This window comes from Lepidochelys kempii, chromosome 1, assembly GCF_965140285.1.
Source record: "Lepidochelys kempii isolate rLepKem1 chromosome 1, rLepKem1.hap1, whole genome shotgun sequence".
NCBI lineage: Eukaryota > Metazoa > Chordata > Testudines > Cheloniidae > Lepidochelys > Lepidochelys kempii.
The window spans coordinates 259,136,763-259,147,415 of NC_136380.1; positions in this window are offsets into that span (position 1 = coordinate 259,136,763).

A 10,653-nucleotide genomic window follows, 5' to 3' on the forward strand; every position below is an offset into this window, starting at 1 on the left:
GCGCCTGCAGCCTGGCCGTGGGTTAGTCACGTCACCCACGGCATCAGCCGGTGTTGCTTGGTGCCCTGCTAGAGTAGCGACCCTGCAGGCCACCGTGTATGGACCGTACAGACCGCCGTGGATTACGCACCCCTTGTATTGGCCTGTGCTGCCGGCTCAGTGCCTTGCCCTGCACAGGGTTTGAGCTGCAGCCCGGGCAGGAGTCAGACCCTCAGCACCGCCATTTAACAGCTCCTGTAGCCAGGGCCCGATTAACTTTTTGTGGGCCTGGCTCCAAACATATTTGTGGGCCCCCCTGGGAATGATTGTAAAAGGGGCCGGGGGCAAAAGCACATTGGGGCAGGAGCTAGTGTTGGTCCCTGGAGCAAGGGAGCGGCCAGGGGTAAACTGCAAGCGCAGCAGGGCTGGGGAGGGGGTAAACAGAATCCCCCCCACCCCGCCCACATAGAGCTGGTACCTACCTTCTCCCTGGTTCTAGCCCATTCTCTTCATCTCTCTCTGCACTGAGCTGCCCTTCCTCCAGTGTGACAAAGTGGGAATGTTCTTAAATGTTTTCTCTGAATACTGTGTGAGTGCCTCAGTTTCCCCTATGAATTCTTAAGTATCTAGGTAGTGAGGTAAGTGTGTGTGATTGTTGCAGAGCCCTAGGCTGTCTGCACAGAGAATAGCTGACACCCTGTCTCCTGGCAACTGATGGCCTGGGCCCCACCCCTGCAAAGGGCCAACTGAAGGTGTTGGAGAACAAACTGATCCGGTGGCCTCCTGGACCCGGGGAAGAGACAAAGGACAGAGGAGGAGTTGGAGGGGGTTGCAGTTTGGAGCTGGCTGTAGCCGTGCATGGTGTTTTGGGTTTACACCCTATGCATGGGTCAGAGACTCCCTTGCTCTAGCTCCCACAGTCTGCACACTGTTGTGGGATAGCATCCATTGGAGGCCCAAAGCAGGAATATTTTGTGAGGGCCCCCATACACAATGCCATAATAAAAAGTGAATGGGGGGCTCCCTTTTGCTGCTTGGGGCCTCAGCAATTGCTTAGTCTACTTATGCCTAGTGCCAGCTCTGGATTGCATAGCTATTGCAGCTTTCTAACTCTGACCCTTTTTGTTTCTTCCTTTTGCACACTCCTCCCTTCTTCATATGTGATGTAACTAACACCCAATAACAGTAATACTTTCTACTGTGGTAATGAACCCTGAAGAAGAGTGTGAGTAATTTGTTGTTGCTGGGCTGCAGTTTTCTTTATTTATGAATTAAACCAGTGTCTGGAATGTTGAGAGCATAATGCTGGCAGGGAGTTGATATCTGGATGACATGCTTAACCCTTTGGATACCTCTGGATTTACCATGGGAACATTTTAAGATGACAAATACACAGTCTGCATATATGGCTCAGCCCTAACCTGGAGTTACTTCTATAGGGTGTGACAGAAGTTCGGTTTCCATAGGGTTATACAAGATCAGATCCAGTGATTCATCTAGTTCGATATCCTGTTAATGACATTACAATCTGGGAGCATTATAATTCTGTTGGCAAGTTAATGATAGAAGGTTAAGGGTGGTGTCGTTTGATTTGTCAAAAATCTACAGAATCATTATTTCAATCGTGTCACCCTCTGCGGCATAGCAAAGGGGACTCAATCCCTGCCTCCACCACACATTCCCAGCTCCAGGCCCTCTGGGTAGAGAAAATGTTGATATAATGTGGTTGGAAGTAGGTTGAGTTGAGTATCATTTGAAACCCCTTTCTCCCGTGAACGCAATGGTATCAAATGTCACAAACCCAGAACAATTATGTAGATATATATTTGAGAAAAAGTTTATAAAACAGTGTTTTTTAATTATACTTTAACACAAGTATGTCATACATGCAGCCCTCACATAATTAAACTATGACCATCAACTGACAGTACTGTGTTATTAGTTAATTCTCCCAATATGATAGCTGATTATTTTTTTTAATGTTACAGATTACTATGCATGGAAGGAGCGCTTCAACTTGATTTGCTGTCATCAGCAAAAAAGAAGAGGTTCTGTGGTATTGATTATCAGCTCTGTTTGTTACACCAAAAGAGTTGTAATGAGGCACTGGTTATGATGTCCGCATGCAGCCAGAAGTTACTGAAATCCATCCACAAATGGTATGCACAAAGTTACATAACGTATATTACATAACATAATAAAAGGAGTACTTGTGACACCTTAGAGACTAACAAATTTATTTGAGCATAAGCTTTCGTGAGCTACAGCTCACTTCATCAGATGCAACATAATGATAATCCCAAAGTAATTTATTACAAAATCTGTGTTTTTACTTTGGTCTTGATCATTTTTAGGCATCAATGGAGAGACAAAGAGTACTGACTAGTAAATGAATCTTTGGAGAATACTAGTGTGGAGGACCTGGTTAAACACAATGCATGGGGCTGTAATTAGTGCATCCAAACACTGAATTGACAAGGTTGGAGAAGAAGTACATTGAGCACCAGAAAAAGTTGAAGATGCTGGGACAAGTGCCAGCTGTGGGTGAGTCTTTGCAGCTCTTTAGTCAATCTGTTAGGATTGCTAATTGGAATTTGCACCTCGCAGTGCTAGAAGACTTAGCCCTGGTCTACACTATGGGGTTAAGTCAAATGTAGCTACGTTAGGTCGATTTAAAAATGACTGCGTCCAAACAACCAACCCTGTTCCGTTGACCTAAAGGGGTCTTAAAATCGACTTCTGTACTCCTCCCCGACAAGGCTCCTAGAGCTGGGCAGGGAAGACGTTCCCAGAACCCCCGACCAAGCTACATGTCCGATGAGGACAGCTAGCAGTCCTACTGCACCGTCTGCTTCAAAGGCACCCAGGAGCTGCTGCTGTGTAGCAATGCCAGCTGCTGCAAGTGCTTCTGTGTCGAAAGCTTGGAGGTCCTGGTAGGGCAAGGTACCTCGGCCACGGCAAAAGAGCAAGAGCCCTGGAGCTGTTACATGTGTCAACCACAGAAGTGCTATGGGGTGTTACAGCGCCAACCAGACTGGAATGGATGGCTGCAAGACTTCTTCACCAGCGGCAAAGGACAGGAATATGATGCACCTAAAATCTAAAAAGGCCTGCACATTTCCTAGAGTCACTACCCTTGATAAAAGAACGTTAATGATTGCGTTGGCTACTTGGATCACAGCAGCCCCCACAATAGACTTGCCCACAACAGCAACGGTGACAGTGAACTGAGAGGGCTTTATACTTGCTGTGGAATGGCGTTTTCACAGGTAACCCAGGAAAAAAGGCGCGAAACAATTATCTGCCATTGCTTTCACGGAGAGAGGGGCGGCTGATGACATGTACCCAAAACCACCCGCGACAATGTTTTTGCCCCATCAGGCATTGGGAGCTTAACCCAGAATGGGCGGCGGAGACTGCGGGAACTGAGGGAAAGCTACCCACAGTGCACCGCTCCATAAGTCGATGCTAGCCACAGTAGTGAGGACGCACTCCGCCGACTTAATGCGCTTAGTGTGGACATACGCAATCGACTGTATAAAATTGAATTCTAAAAATCAACTTCTTTAAAATTGATCTAATTTCGTAATTTAGACATACCCTTAGTGAAATACTTTCTTGCTTCAGATTTACCCAACTGTTCTGCACTGATTGCCTGGTACCTTGCTGAAATAAGAGGTGTAGAAAAGTCTGGCCCTGACATATGGAGGAATTTCAAAAAGGAAATTAGGTTGTTAAAAGGTCACTAGTTCCCTTTTGTGCTGTTGGAATTATCAATAATATTAGAAATTATTAATATGGGAGAGTACCAGACACCAGTTTGACCATAAATTTGGCCCAATGGTGTTATATACAATTGCTGTAAACATGCCTGCTAATTTAAAAATAAGCATGTACTACACCCAGTACAGTAACAAATTTACTCCTGGGGAAATTCTGCTCCACTGCACACATGCAGAATTCATGTCCCCTGCAGATTTTTTTCCCCTGCAGAAAATACATTCTGCCAGGGAGGTGTTGCAGTTACACCTTTCACCCACCAGGAGCTGCTGTGGTGCCAGAAGAGAGGACAGCCAGCTCAGGGTTGGAGCAGCCAGCCATAGAGAGGGAGGGGGCAGTGTCTGCCTTCTTCAGAACGCCTTGCCCGTGGGGCCAGGTGAGGAAGCACAGAATATGGTGGGGATGGACAGAACGGGGCACATGGGGCTGCTGGAGGGTCATATAGTCTGGGGTTCAGAAAGGCTAGTGAGAGGGACAGATTGGGGTGGGGGCACAGGAGCTAGTGAGGTGACAGCCGGGGCTGAATGGGAGTGGGGGTGCAGGGACACATGGGGAGAGAAGGGAGGAAAGTGTCTGAGTGGGGATGCAGGGGGGTGGGAGTGGCTGAGTGGGAATGCAGGGACACATGGGGACAGGGGGAGGGGAGGTGCAGGGATGCATGGGGACAGGGGAAGAGAGGTGGCTGAGTGGGGGTGCAGGGACATGTCGGGACGGGGGGCAGATGTGTCTGATTGATGATAGAGGCTAGGGGTCAGCAAGGGTCTGTGTGCGGGAGGCTCCCTAACTCCCTAACAATCCCCCCAAAAAACTTGTTCCATATTTCTCCCACCCACACCCAACAATCCTACAGATTCACTCCCAGGCTCCTTCCCAGCAATTACTTCCCTCTCCCTTGCTCCTTTGTTACCCCTGACTTCCCCAAGCCTTTGCACTGCTTCTTGAGGGGTACAGGAAATACGGTTCTGTATTGTAGTTTAAATGCATTATTGTTCAAAGTTCTGTATTAATATGCCTAGTAAGGAATCTCTTTGTCAAGAAACATTTCCTGAATCTTTTTTGTTGTCTGTATTGTTACAGCCATACTTGCTGACAGGTATTTTGAAATAAATTACCAAAATAATTAAAACTGGCTTGATTATATTGTGTTATTTTGACAAACAAAATATGCAGAATTTTAAAATATTGTGTGCAGAATTTTTAATTGTTTGGTGCAGAATTCCCCCAGGAGTAAACAAAGTATTCATAAGCAGCTGATCGGTATACTTACAAGTAGGCCAGACCTACAGGGAACCATCTCATCCTGGCATGTTCCAGCATGATCAGGTAGAGTCTGACAAAGAAACCTCAAAATCACAACTCTTTTATATAGGGTGACCAGATAGAATGTGTAAAAAATCAGGACAGGGCGTGAAGGGTAATAGGCACCTATATAAGAAAACGTCCCAAATATCGGGACTGACCCTATAAAATCGGGACATCTGGTCATCCTACTTTTATACCCTTTAACTAACAAATGATGTCAGAGCTAATTACCTCTTTAGTTAACAAATCAATTCAAGACAGTTCCCCCCTCTATTTCCAAGTTTAATTTAGATAAGTTTTACAATCGCTTTTCTCCTCAAGGTCTTTTCTCCTTATCTCTTCCCCTCCTGCCCAACAGCTTTTCTGTCATACCTCGGTTCCCATAGGTTTTACTTTTAAGATAACACTGATGTGTGTGGTGAGAATGTCCATGTTGGTTCCTTTCACAGGCGCCAGCTTCCTCCTGGCCCCGGGGGTGCTTAACCCCCCTGCTTTGCCCCAAGCCACGACCCCATCTGACCCCAAGCCGCCACCCCCGCCTCACCTCTTCCCACCCCTGCTCCACTCCAGGCCATACTCCCACCCTACCCCTTTTCCCAAACCTCCACCTCTTCCCACCCAGTTCTGCCTCCTCCCCCGAGTGCGCCCCATCCCCACTCCTCCCCCCCCAGCACCTCCTGCATACAGCGGAACAGCTGATTGCTGTGGGGAGGAGACGGTGGGAGGGACGGGGGAGGAGTTATTTTGCCGGGCCGCCAGCAGAGAGGCGGTGCTGGTGGGGGGGCAGGGATAGGAGTTGGCTGCCGGTGGGTGCTAAGCTCCCACTAATTTTTTTTCCGTGGGTTGCTCCAGGGCAGGATATAGAGCCTTTCACCCCAAGGTCACTCATTCCATTACAATCCCAAATGAGACATGATTTCAAAATGTTACCATACAATGGCTGCTCAGTATCCTAATATGCAGTGTTACGGATTTCAGTCCAATTACTAGTGAAACAGGACTGAAAACCAATACCATATTTAGCAATAATGTATTCCCCATGTTGGCAGTCTCAGCTCAGTCTCAGACTAAATGAGCTACTGAAAATAAATCTCTTTTTACATAATCATAGAATCATAGGACTGGAAGGGACCTTGAGAGGTCATCTACTCTAGTCCCCTGCACTCATGGTATTATCTAGACCAGGGGTGGGCAAACTTTTTGGCCCAAGGGCCACATCGGGGTTGCAAAACGGTATGGAGGGTCGGGTAGGGAAGGCTGTGCCTCCCCAAACAGCCTGGCCCTTGCCCCGTATCCATCCCCTCCCACTTCCCGCCCCCTGACTTCCCCCCTCAGAACCCCTGACCCATTCAACCCCCCCCCGTTCCTTGTCCCCTGACCGCCCCCTCCTGGGACCCCACCCCCTATCCAACCCCCCCTGCACCCTGTCTCCTGACCCCCCCCAGAACCTACACCCCATCCAACCAGTCCCTGTCCCCTGACTGCCCCCCAGGACTTCCTGCCCCTTATCCAACCCCCTCTCCCCACGCTACCCGCCCCCTTGCCATGCCGCTCAGAGCAGCAGGACAGGTTTATTGGAAAGCCTGGGAGGTGGGTGGGTGCAAGCCACGCTGACCAGCAGGAGCAGTGGGCCAGAGCGCTGCCCACACAGCGGCATGGCTGCGGGAGAGGGGGGACAGCAGGGGAGGGACTGGGGGCTAGCATCTCCGGCCAGGAGTTCAAGGACCGGGCAGGACGGTCCCGCAAGCCAGATTTACGGGGGGGAGGGATAGCTCAGTGGTTTGAGCACTGGCCTGCTAAACCCAGGCTTGTGAGTTCAATCCTTGTAGGGGACCATTTAGGGATCTGGGGCAAAAATTGGGGATTGGTCCTGCTTTGAGCAGCGGTTGGATTAGATGACCTCCTGAGGTCCTTTCCAACCCTGATATTCTATGATTCTATGTGGCCCGCGGGCCGTAGTTTACCCACCTCTGATCTAGACCATCCCTGCTATGTGTTTGTCTAACCTGCTCTTAAAAATCTCCAGTGATGGAGATTTCACAACCATCCTAGGCAATTTATTCCAGTGCTTAACTATTGTGACAGTTAGGAAGTTTTTCCTAATGTCCAACCTAAACCACCCTTGCTTCAATTTAAGCCCATTGCTTCTTGTCCTATCATCAGAGGTTAATGAGAACAATTTACCTTCCTTCTCCTTGTAACAATCTTTATGTACTGCAAAACTGTTATCAGGTCCCCTCTCGGTCTTCTCTTTTCTAAACAAAACAAACCCATTTTTTTTCAATCTTCCCTCATAGGTCATGTGTCATAAATATAAAGGGAAGGGTAAACCCCTTTGAAATCCCTCCTGGCCAGGGGAAAGCTCCTCTCACCTGTAAAGGGTTAAGAAGCTAAAGGTAACCTCGCTGGCACCTGACCAAAATGACCAATGAGGAGACAAGATACTTTCAAAAGCTGGGAGGAGGGAGAGAAACAAAGGGTCTCTGTCTGTATGCTGCTCTTGCCAGGGACAGAACAGGAATGGAGTCTTAGAACTTTTAGTAAGTAATCTAGCTAGGTATGTGTTAGATTATGATTTCTTTAAATGGCTGAGAAAAGAATTGTGCTGAATAGAATAACTATTTCTGTCTGTGTATCTTTTTTGTAACTTAAGGTTTTGCCTAGAGGGGTTCTCTATGTTTTTGAATCTAATTACCCTGTAAGATATCTACCATCCTGATTTTACAGGGGGGATTTCTTTATTTCTATTTACTTCTATTTTTTATTAAAAGTCTTCTTGTAAAAAACTGAATGCTTTTTTCATTGTTCTCAGATCCAAGGGTTTGGGTCTGTGGTCACCTATGCAAATTGGTGAGGCTTTTTATCCAACATTTCCCAGGAAAGGGGGGGTGCAAGTGTTGGGAGGATTGTTCATTGTTCTTAAGATCCAAGGGTCTGGGTCTGTAGTCACCTAGGCAAATTGGTGAGGCTTTTTACCAAACCTTGTCCAGGAAGTGGGGTGCAAGGTTTTGGGAAGTATTTTGGGGGGAAGGATGCGTCCAAACAGCTCTTCCCCAGTAACCAGTATTAGTTTGGTGGTGGTAGCGGCCAGTCCAAGGACAACGGGTGTAATATTTTGTACCTTGGGGAAGTTTTGACCTAAGCTGGTAAAGATAAGCTTAGGAGGTTTTTCATGCAGGTCCCCACATCTGTACCCTAGAGTTCAGAGTGGGGGAGGAACCTTGACATCATGTTTTGTAGACCTTTAATCATTTTTGTTGCTCTCCTCTGGACTTTCTCCAGTTTGTCCACATCTATCCTGAAATGTGGTGCCCAGAACTGGACACAATACTCTCGCTGAGGCCTAATTAGCGCAGAGTAGAGTGGAAGAATTACTTCTTGTGTCTTGCTTACAACACTTCTGCTAATACACCCCAGAATGATGTTTGCTTTTTTTTTTTTTTGCAACAGTGTTACACTGTTGACTCATATTTAGCTTGTGATCCACTATGACCTCCAGATCCTCTTCCGCAGTACTCCTTCTTAGTCACTCATTTCCCATTTTGTATGTGTGCAACTGATTGTTCCTTCCTAAGTGGAGTACTTTGCATTTGTCCTTATTGAATTTCATCCTCTTTACTTCTGACCATTTCTCCAGTTTGTCCAGATCATTTTGAATTTTAATCCTATCCTCAAAGCATTCCCAGCTTGGTATTGTTTGCAAACTTTAAAAGTGTACTCTCTATGCCATTATCTAAATCGTTGATGAAGATATTGAACAAAACTGATCTGAACAAAACTGATCCCTGCAGGACCCCACTTGATATGTCCTTCCAGCTTGACTGTGAACCACTGATAACTATTCTCTTGGAATGGTTTTCCAACCAGTTATGCACCCACCTTTTGTAGCTCTATCTAGGTAGTATCTCCCTAGTTTGTTTTTGAGTAAGTCTTGTCAGACGGTATCAGAAGCCTTACTAAAATCAAGATATACCACATCCACTGCTTCCCCCCATCCACAAGGCTTGTTACCCTCTCAAAGAAATCTATTAGATTGGTTTGACAAGATTTGTTCTTGACAAATACATGCTGACTGTTATTTATCATCTTATTATCTTCAAGGTCTTTGCAAATTGATTGCTTAATAATTTGCTCCATTATCTTTCCAGGTACAGAAGTTAAGCTGACTGGTCTTTAATTCCCGCAGTTGTCCTTATTTCCCTTTTTATAGATTGGCACTATATTTTCCCTTTTCCAGTCCTCTGGAAATCTCTCCCGTCTTCCATGACTCTTCGAAGATAAATGGTAATGGCTCAGATATCTCCTCAGTCAGTTCCTTGAGTATTCTAGATGTATTTAATCAGGCCCTGGTGACCTGAAGACATCTAACTTGTCTAAGTAATTTTTAACTTATTCTTTCCCTATTTTAGCCTCTGATCCTACCTCATTTTCACTGGCATTCACTATGTTAGATGTCCAATCACTACAAACCTTTTTGGTGAAAACTGAAACAAAAAAGTCATTTAGCACTTCTGCTATTTCCACATTTTCTGTTGGTCTTGGTCCTTGGTCTTCCTCTTACTTCTAACATATTTGTAGAATGTTTTCTTGAAGTCGGGAGGATGTCTGGTTCAAAGAATGAAATAAGGGAAAGTTTCTAAAAGGAGGGCCTCAGACTGACTGCAGATGGATTCTATTAACAAAAAGAATCTGCCTTAAAAGGAACCATAGACGCTGACTCCGTGAGTGTTCCAGCCCTGGATCACCCATGGAAAAAAATTAGTGAGTGCTTAGACCCTTGTTCTCAATCCCAGGAGTAATCATCTAGACTACATAGAGTTTCCAGTTGTCTAATTGCACAAAATCAAACATCCTTGTCCTGCTGCTTCCCTGAGGCCCTGCACCTCCCCACCCCTTCTCACTCTATCCCCCTTCCCTCAGTGGCTCGGTTTCCCCCACCCTCACTTACTTTCACCGGGCTGGGGCAGGGGGTTGGGGTGCGGGCTCTGGGCTGGGGGTTCAGAATGTGGGAGGGGGGTTTCGGGCTGAGCCTGGGGCAGGAGGTTGGTATGCAGGAGGGGGTGCAGGCTTTGGGAGGGAGTTTGGGTGTGGGAGGGGGCTCAGGCTGGGGCAGGGGTACAGGAAGGGGTGAGGGGTGTGGGTTCTTGGAGGGGGATCAAGGCAGGGGTTGGGGTGCTGGAGGGAGTGTGGGTTCCAGTTGGGCAGTGTTTACCTCAGATGGCTCTGAGAAGTGACTGCCCTGTCCCTGTGGCTCCTAGGCTCAGGGGTGGCCAGGTGGCTCTGCGCACTGCCCCTGCTTGCAAGCACTGCCTCCACAGCTCCCATTGGCTGTGGTTCGTGGCCAATGGGACCTGCGGAGCCAGCACTCAGGGTGGGGGCAGTGCATGCAGCCTTGCTGATTGTCCCTGCCCTTAGCAGCCATAGCGACATGGCTGCTTCCGGAAGCTGCGCGGAGCCAGGGCAGGTAGGGAGCCTGTCTTTGCCCCGCTGTGCCGCCAACTGGACTTTTGGCCTATTAGAATCTCCTGGATTGCTTTCAATAGCAACCGGGAGGTTGAGTCAGATTCTGGGAGACTCCCGGCCAATGTGGGA